General features: G+C 43.5%; 1 long non-coding RNA gene across 1 annotated transcript; it reads left to right on the top strand.

Annotated features, from left to right (window-relative positions):
- The first annotated feature begins 3,796 nt into the window (after positions 1–3,796).
- On the top strand, positions 3,797–7,641 carry LOC147093358 (uncharacterized). Its single transcript, XR_015074696.1, has 2 exons — positions 3,797–6,023; positions 6,059–7,641. It is a non-coding gene; the product is annotated as an uncharacterized LOC147093358 (long non-coding RNA).
- Positions 7,642–8,200: the final 559 nt, after the last annotated feature.

The following is an 8,200-nucleotide window of genomic DNA, read 5'->3' as shown; positions in this document are numbered from 1 at the left end:
ACCTAATACATTTGTTAAACACGATTTCCCTTTCATAAAACCATGTTCACTCTGCCTAAGTGCCCTGTTACCACTTCCTCAGTAATGGATTCCAGCATTTTCCCCACAACTGATGTCAGGCTAACTGGACTGTAGTTCCCTGTTTTTGCTCTCCCTCCTTTCTTGAATAGAATGCTTAGGCCGATGGGCCCTCCCCAGAGGAGGATTAATGCTCGTGCCTATGGGGCCCTCCCCTATGGATGGATGAATGCTGCTGATGGCCATGGGGACCCCTGCCTCCGTCAGACAGCAAGATGACCCGCCAGTCTGATTGAAATTGGGCAATAAACAAAATTAATCAATAAATGACACAGAAACCCGAGTCCCCGGGTCCTCAGCCCTGGTGTGAAGTACGCTGGTGACCAATTTTCCATTACTAACTCACACCTCAGGCCCCGCCCAGTCTGGTTTAATTACTAAATGTTTTCTAACTCGGGTTCAGGCCTGTCATTCTGAGGGAAACAAGGCCTCATTTATTGGTGAGTCCCACCCGAGCGGCTGTTAATGGCTTTAATAAACTGGCGGCAAGGTTTTTTTTAAAAGGTGGAAAGAGGTGAAAAACGCTACTAGTGATGCCTCTAAGGTCATGGACAGAGAAATCCACTTCATCAGCGCCCCTGCCACAGGACTCAATATCCACCCCCTCCACAACTGGCGCGTTGTGTCTGCAGTATGTACGGTCTACAAGATGTCCATGGTCAGGCCGTGTGGAGTCAAGGGCCAGGCAACAGAATGGATGGAAAGATCGCTACAAACTTCCCTTAACTCCAACCCTCTGATTTCTGTTCTGTAGCCAGCTTTCCATCCATTCTGCTGCCTGGCCCTTCACTCCACACGGCCTGACCTTGGTCATCTTGTCGATCTTACATACTGTTATGGATAGCAAGCTGGTCACAAAACAGAAAACAGAGAGTAGGGGTTAAGAGTAGCTACTCAGATGGGCAAAAGGTGGGAAGTGTTGTTCCACAGGGATCGGCGCTGGGATCACTATTGTTCACCATTAAAATAAACGATTTGGACTCGTGAATCAGCAGAAAAATTTCAAAGTTTGTCGATAACACCAACTTGGGAGGTAGAGTTAATACGGGGGAAGACAAAATGCAAGAAGACATTAATAAATTTCAGAATGGGCATGTAATTGGCAAATGAATTTCACTGTAGATCAGTGTGAGGTGTGTTAATGAATTTCACTATAGATCAGTGTGAGGTGTTGTGTTAATGAATTTCACTATAGATCAGTGTGAGGTGGTGTGTTAATGAATTTCACTATAGATCAGTGTGAGGTGGTGTGTTAATGAATGTCACTGTAGATCAGTGTGAGGTGGTGTGTTAATGAATTTCACTATAGATCAGTGTGAGGTGGTGTGTTAATTAATTTCACTATAGATCAGTGTGAGGTGGTGTGTTAATGAATGTCAGTGTAGATCAGTGTGAGGTGGTGTGTTAATGAATTTCACTATAGATCCGTGTGAGGTGGTGTGTTAATGAATTTCACTATAGATCAGCGTGAGGTGGTGTGTTAATGAATTTCACAATAGATCAGTGTGAGGTGGTGTGTTAATGAATTTCACTGTACATCAGTGTGAGGTTGTGTGTTAATGAATTTCACTATAGATCAGTGTGAGGGTGTGTGTTAATGAATTACACTACAGATCAATGTGTGGCGGTGTGTTAATGAATGTCACTATAGATCAGTGTGAGGTGGTGTGTTAATGAATTTCACTATAGGTCAGTGTGAGGTGGTGTGTTATGGTGGGAATAAGGAAGCCACTCACTAATTGGACAAGGGGGTGAAATTGGGTTGCTTTGTGCCTCCCGCGATATTTAGCGGGAGGTTAGCGGCGGAGGTAGGAGGTAGCTCCCCGCAGCACTACACCGCCGGCAATGACGTCATCACCACGCACAGCACCCCGGCTGCAACATTGGGTTGCGACCCCTGACCTATCCCCGGACGATATGTCCGACAGGGTCAGGGGTCGTTTCTGCAGCCGCGGCAACGCCACTTAAAGGGCTGGTGTTGGGCGGCAACTTTTTATTTTGGCTGACTGCCAGCACCTGCCCCCTTCCCCTTTCTTCTTCAGGGTGTCGGCCGCAATCGCACAGCCCGGCGCTCCTCTTGATCCGACACCCCACTCCCCGGTGGTCCAGCAGGGCCCCGGTGTGCGCAGTGCTAGGCCTCTCCCCTTTAATCAGGGAGGGAGGTCTGCTATGACATGGTGCTATGTGCTGACGGGCGTGGCGCTGTTACATGAAGCGCCGTGAAATTCACTGGTAGCGCCTCAAGAGGGAGGGCAGCGCTTCCAGTACCACCCTGCCTCCTGCCTGGGGTGCCACCACTGAATATAATGCGCAGGGGCACTAACTTTTTCGGGGCGTTAAAATTAGCCCTGGTGACGTTAGCGACCCAAAGGGGGCGCCACCAAATTTCCCAAGAGTCTAAATGGGCTAGAGGAGCAGAGCGATCCAAGGACACTGATAGACAAATCATTAAAAGTAGCAACACCTGTTAATAAAGCCATAAAAAAAAAAGCACTTGGGTACATTCCTAAAGGAGCTTTCTGTTCCATGCCTAGGAGCTCTGAACCATGGCAGAGAGTGGCTGGGACATATTTCTCACACGCCTCGAGATTAACCCGCACGGCAACTTTGCTGTCAGTGAAGAGAGACAAGAAAGACCAAAGTGCCGTTTGCCCCTCTCAGTGTGGCCCTGAAGGACTGTGTCCAGGCTGGAGTTCTGTTCCCACCGTACGATCCTCCCCCAGATTGTCCTTTCTGAGCTCCAGCCAGATGATGCTAAACACTCAGGTGGGAAAGACAAAAATCTACAACAATGTCTTTAAAACAAAGTTGATTTATTTGACATATATCCAGAATATTAAACTCCAGCCCAGTTCCCGGAGTTACTAACATCAGCAGAAACAATCCCCAACTGTCAGAATAAACATGGTTCAGCCCTGGATGTGATTAACAGAGTCAACAACAACAGAATCCACCCCCTGCAGTCACTTGTGAACTTGCTGGTGTGTCAGCAGGTGGGATGAGCGAGTGAATCCCTCCCCACACACGGAGCAGGTGAACGGCCTCTCCCCAGTGTGAGGGCATTCGTGTTGTATCAGCTTCCTTTTGCTTTTAAAACTCTTCTCACAGTCCAAGCATTTAAAAGGTGTCTCATCAGTGTGAACTCGCTGGTGTTTCAGCAGGTTGGATGTCTGAGTGAATCCCTTCCCACACTTGGAGCAGGTGAACGGCCTCTCCCCGGTGTGACCACGCTGGTGTATCAGCAGGTCGGATGACTGAGTGAATCCCTTCCTACACTCAGAGCAGGTGAACGGCCTCTCCCCGGTGTGAATGCGCTTGTGTGTCTATAGGCCAGAGGATTGGCTGATGCCTCGTCCACACACAGAACACATGTACGGTTTCTCCCCGCTGTAAACGGTGCTTTTTGCTTGCATGTTCAGAGGCCGATGATATTCAGATCCGATGAGTCGAGTGACTCTGTCAGATCTTGACGTGATGTTTGGTTTGAGTTTCCTGTCTGCAAATCATCCCCTTCCAGTGCCCTGTAAAATTAATTTAAAACAGGGAGCGTGAGAGACAACCCACAAGAAAACAAAGGCAGGTTGTGAAATTGAGCTCAATGAATCTGGTCAATTGTGGGGCCGGCACTAGAGAAAAGTGACCATGAAAGCTGCCGGATTGTCATAAAAACCCAACTGGTTCACTGATGTCCTTCAGGGAAGGGAATCCGCCACCTGGTCTGGGCCTACACAAGACTCTGGCCTCTATGGGAGGAGAGAGTGTGAGAGGGAGAGAGAGAGGTGGGTGTGGGAGGGTGAGGGGGTGAAGGAAAGGAACTTTATACATCTGCAACTCAACCAGAACTTTGATAGAACCTCCAAAACCCGTAACCTGAAAATACGACGTAATTTACTGTTTTCTGCAAGAATATGCTATTTTGTTTTGTTTGTCTGTTCATAGTTTTACAAAAGATAAGCTTCTGCCTTAAAGTTACAGTTGCCAATGTGCTTTTGTTATATGGAAGTTACCTTGTAAACTAATTGCAGCACTTCTGTCTCTAATGTTAAAAGCACTGTGTAAGCTACCTAGCCTGAGAATCACTTGTTTCTGAAATTGAAAATGGAAGATAAATTGCTAGAGATGAAATTGAACATTGACAAAACCTGTCAGTTCAACTGTACTGCTATTTGGATTTTGGGACAATTTTGAAATGACAAAATGGACTCAGGCACTATATATTTGGTTACTTTTGGGAAAATGAAATATCCTCTAAAAATAATGATAATAAAATGTGTTGTTAACTTGAATCAAGTGAGAACGTTTGATCTATGTTTTCTATCTTAAATATTGTACTGGACAGTAAAGTTTTTCCAGGACTCATGAATGAGATATGAATGGTAATTAAAGGAAAGTGATTGAGAGTGTAAGATTGAAACAGGAGAATTACACTGCTGAATGGGAATTTTCAAAACTTTCTAGTGAAAGTCAGGAAAATGTAGTTAAGAATAGTAAATTGATAGCTTTCTCTTGGAGACATTTGTGTCCCTGCCTTTAATGAACTTTTAAGAAAACTGAATTTGATAGTCTGGCCACTACCCAAGACATCGGGACCATGCAGAGGAAGATGAGCAAAGATCTCCAGGCGACTACAATCTTTCGATAAGATACCTGAAAGCCCGAGAAAGGCTTGTATCGGATGGCACGTGTGGTACGATATTGAGATACTGATATGAGTGTGCAAATGTGATTCGTTACGTATGAGGTAATTACCATCCAGGAATGTATGGTGAGTTTGCACTGAAGAATGGGTCTCAGACATGCTCAGTTACTTGACAACAGCAAGACATGAAATGGTTAATGTGGCTCAGGAGAGCGAGACAACTTTTAAAGCATACTCCATCGAGAAACTATCTAATTAATGAAACAATCAGAATAGAGTTAAACACACTCTGTTAGAGGGATTAAAGTTGAAGTGGAGAGTTGCATGGGATCTGGATTGGTACAATCGAGGGCTAAGGAGAAATCATGATTAGTAAGAATTATCCACAAGATGGATACGAGCAAAAGAGAGATCTGGAGAATCTTTGAAATCCATGATTTGTTGATTAGATGTTAAACTGTGATGTATTTGATATGATTGTAAGACTGAATTTAACTGTGACTGTAATAATTGTGTTTTGTAGGTAACAGAGCATGGGAAAAACCAGTACGAATCCAGTATGAGGTGATTTTAGTGGTGCCTCCTGTGTCACTACTACTGCAATTACCATGCTTTACGGGTCTAACAGGACCTGTCCCATCAACCAACACGTTTTTAAGTATGAGCTACACAATTATGTGGCACAATTCGGATACTCAGATATGACATTCCCCTGTTGTTTGTGGGTTTCAGTGAGCTCATGATGCGACTGAACTCCTCCCTAAAGCATTTTTATGTTTTGGAGCAAGACAACTCGAGAATAGATATTGAAATTGACAGCATAGGGGACAACTCACATTGATGGGATATTGGGCTTAATACATCAGCACACCCTTAGGTTTGTATTATTTCACATGCTCTGGTAGTTATCCAACTTGTAATGATAGTGTATTTGATATATGTAACGTGTGTAGTAAGACTTTGATACATAAGCCAATTGGGTACTCATGCCCATGACTGACAAGCACTAACAAATTAATTGAGCACACCAAAAGAGAAGATCCGAAGCAATGTAGAGGAGACCCCAGGCGGGGTAACATCAGGAAAGATAGAAGAAACAGAGGAGACCCCAGGCGGGGCAGAATTGGAACACCGGAACAGTGAATTGAATTTGAGTAAGGGGTCAGAGGTTGCTCCTTCTCCTCAAAGGAATGGACTGTAAGGAAGGGAGAAATCTTCAAGACTCCCTACTAACTAATGCTCAAGTTGAGAGAGCAATAAGAGCTGGCTAGATTAGTCAAGAGCCGATTGTGAGAAGTCAATAAAGGTATTTCCTTCTCAAAAAGAAAAGGGAATTGTAAGAAATAGCTATTAGATTCAAAGATGGGTTTTAATTCTTAGACCAGGGACTGACAACAGGCAAGCGAAAAAAGATAGCATAAATGCCAGCAAGGTCGAATATCAAGCATCAAAAGACAAATAGAAATGACAAGGACTTCTAATTGTCATTATAGTTGTAGTATTATTTTGTGTTATAATGACGGTTCTGAAAGCATGCTGTAGGGCAGCTGTGTCCCGAATAGTGCCGGTTGCTACAGTTGATTTAATCGATATTGAGCCAGAAACCGAACAGTTAATGCGGGACAATGAACTGATAGCGATAGTAACATACATGTAAAGTTCATTAGTCATTTGCACAGACTACCACGCCTAGCACAACAAGATAGACAGAGGGGAAAGACGAACTTAGGTACTAAGTTTAAGCCATCAGTATAGGAGTAATCCCGGGGATGGTAAAAGTGGAAGAGAAGTTGGTATCCCTAGCCAAAGTTTAAATTTGGTCCGGGACCAACAGGAGGGATTGAAAGGGTTAAAAGCAAATCCTTTCAGTGTTTAAAATGCAGGGCAAACAAATTAAAGAGAGAGGGGTCATGTGCGAGATCACTAAGAGCTGAGGAGAAGCCAGGTGATGATAAAATGTCTGCCCAGCTCAAGGACTTTATACAATGGAGCCTTACAAGAATAAGATAAGGCATAGCCACCAAGCTACACACAGCTAATGCTGAAGTGTGAGAAAGATTTAATAAAAAGTCAGCTAAACTTAAAGTAGTAACATAAAGAAACAAAATAGCTTGCCGAGATTATTAAAGATGCCTCAGCCTAGCAAATATGGTCTGGCAGCCTGCAGAACCAGACGTCATAATCCAGGTGGCAGAGATAAGAAACAGAACAGAAAGAATGGGCTCAGTTACAAACGAGTTGTTGATACTGTAACCTATGACCTGCAGCCCAGTATTGCAGACCAAGAAGCGTCACGAGGGCGTAACTGCCAGATTCATTGCAGGGGAGGATTAATTAGTTATTGTATTGAAGGGGTTAAATTGAACCCTCTCAGAATTCGGACAGCCGAGGTGACCACTACTTAAGTGATGCCAGCAAAATTAAAATCAGAACAAAGGAGTGGGGTCATGTGAAAGTGACTAAAAGAAACCAGGTTGAGATAAGAAATATCACAATAAAAATTGACTTACGTAAAAAGGCAAAACTAAACAAAGAACAATGTGAGAAGCTTCGAAAAACCAAGATAAGACGCAGTTGTGGGACCAGACAGAATATGTGCGTTTTGCGTAACCGATAAGGAATATGTTGCTTTAGCTAAAAATTGTAGACACAGCAGAATATCGGGGTCATGGGAATTTGACCTGTAACCAAAGGCATAGTAAGATGTAACTAACCTTTACTAATACTGAAAAGAATCCATATGTGATCAGGTGATTATTGTAATACAATGTGATCAGGTGATTATTGTAATACAATGTGATTGGATGAAAATAGAATAAAAAGCTGTACCAACCAAGAGAGAACGAGAAGGTGCTCGCACAGACCGCGGGGTCTGAGACGCTTCTCCCAGAGCTCTGATAATAAACTACATCTTTTTACTTTTACATGGTTTAGATGTGAATTTATTTTCACAACAGAATTCTTCATTAAAATGGAGAGTGAAGCAGTTGACTCAGAGACTAGGGTCCTGAATTTAAATAAAGGAAACTACGGTGGTATGAGGCGTGAGTTGGGTAGGATTGATAGGGGAAAGTCACTCAAAGGGTTGACAGTGGATAGGCAATGGCAAACATTCAAAGATCGCATGGAGGAACTACAGAATTTGTTCATCCCAGTTCGGCATAAAAATAAAACAAAAAAGGTGACTCAACCGTGGCTAACAAGGGAAATTAGGGATAGCATAAGATCCAAGGAGAGGACATATAAATTGGCCAGAAAAAGCAGTAAACCTGAGGTTTGGGAGCAGTTTAGGATTCAACAAAGGAGGATTAAGGGATTAATTAAGAGGGGGAAAATAGAGTATGAGAGTAAGCTTTCAGGGAACATAAAAACTGACTGTAAAAGCTTTTATAGATATGTGAAGGGAAAAAGATTGCTGAAGTCAAGCGTAGGTCCCTTGCAGTCAGAATCAGGGAAATGTATAATGGGGAACAAAGAAATGGA

Source organism: Somniosus microcephalus, unplaced genomic scaffold, assembly GCF_052327205.1.
Source record: "Somniosus microcephalus isolate GS21.2 unplaced genomic scaffold, FLI_Smic_1.0 unresolved_chr1, whole genome shotgun sequence".
NCBI classification, from domain to species: domain Eukaryota; kingdom Metazoa; phylum Chordata; class Chondrichthyes; order Squaliformes; family Somniosidae; genus Somniosus; species Somniosus microcephalus.
Note: the sequence above shows the minus strand (reverse complement) of the source record. Positions and strands in the feature narration are given on the sequence as shown.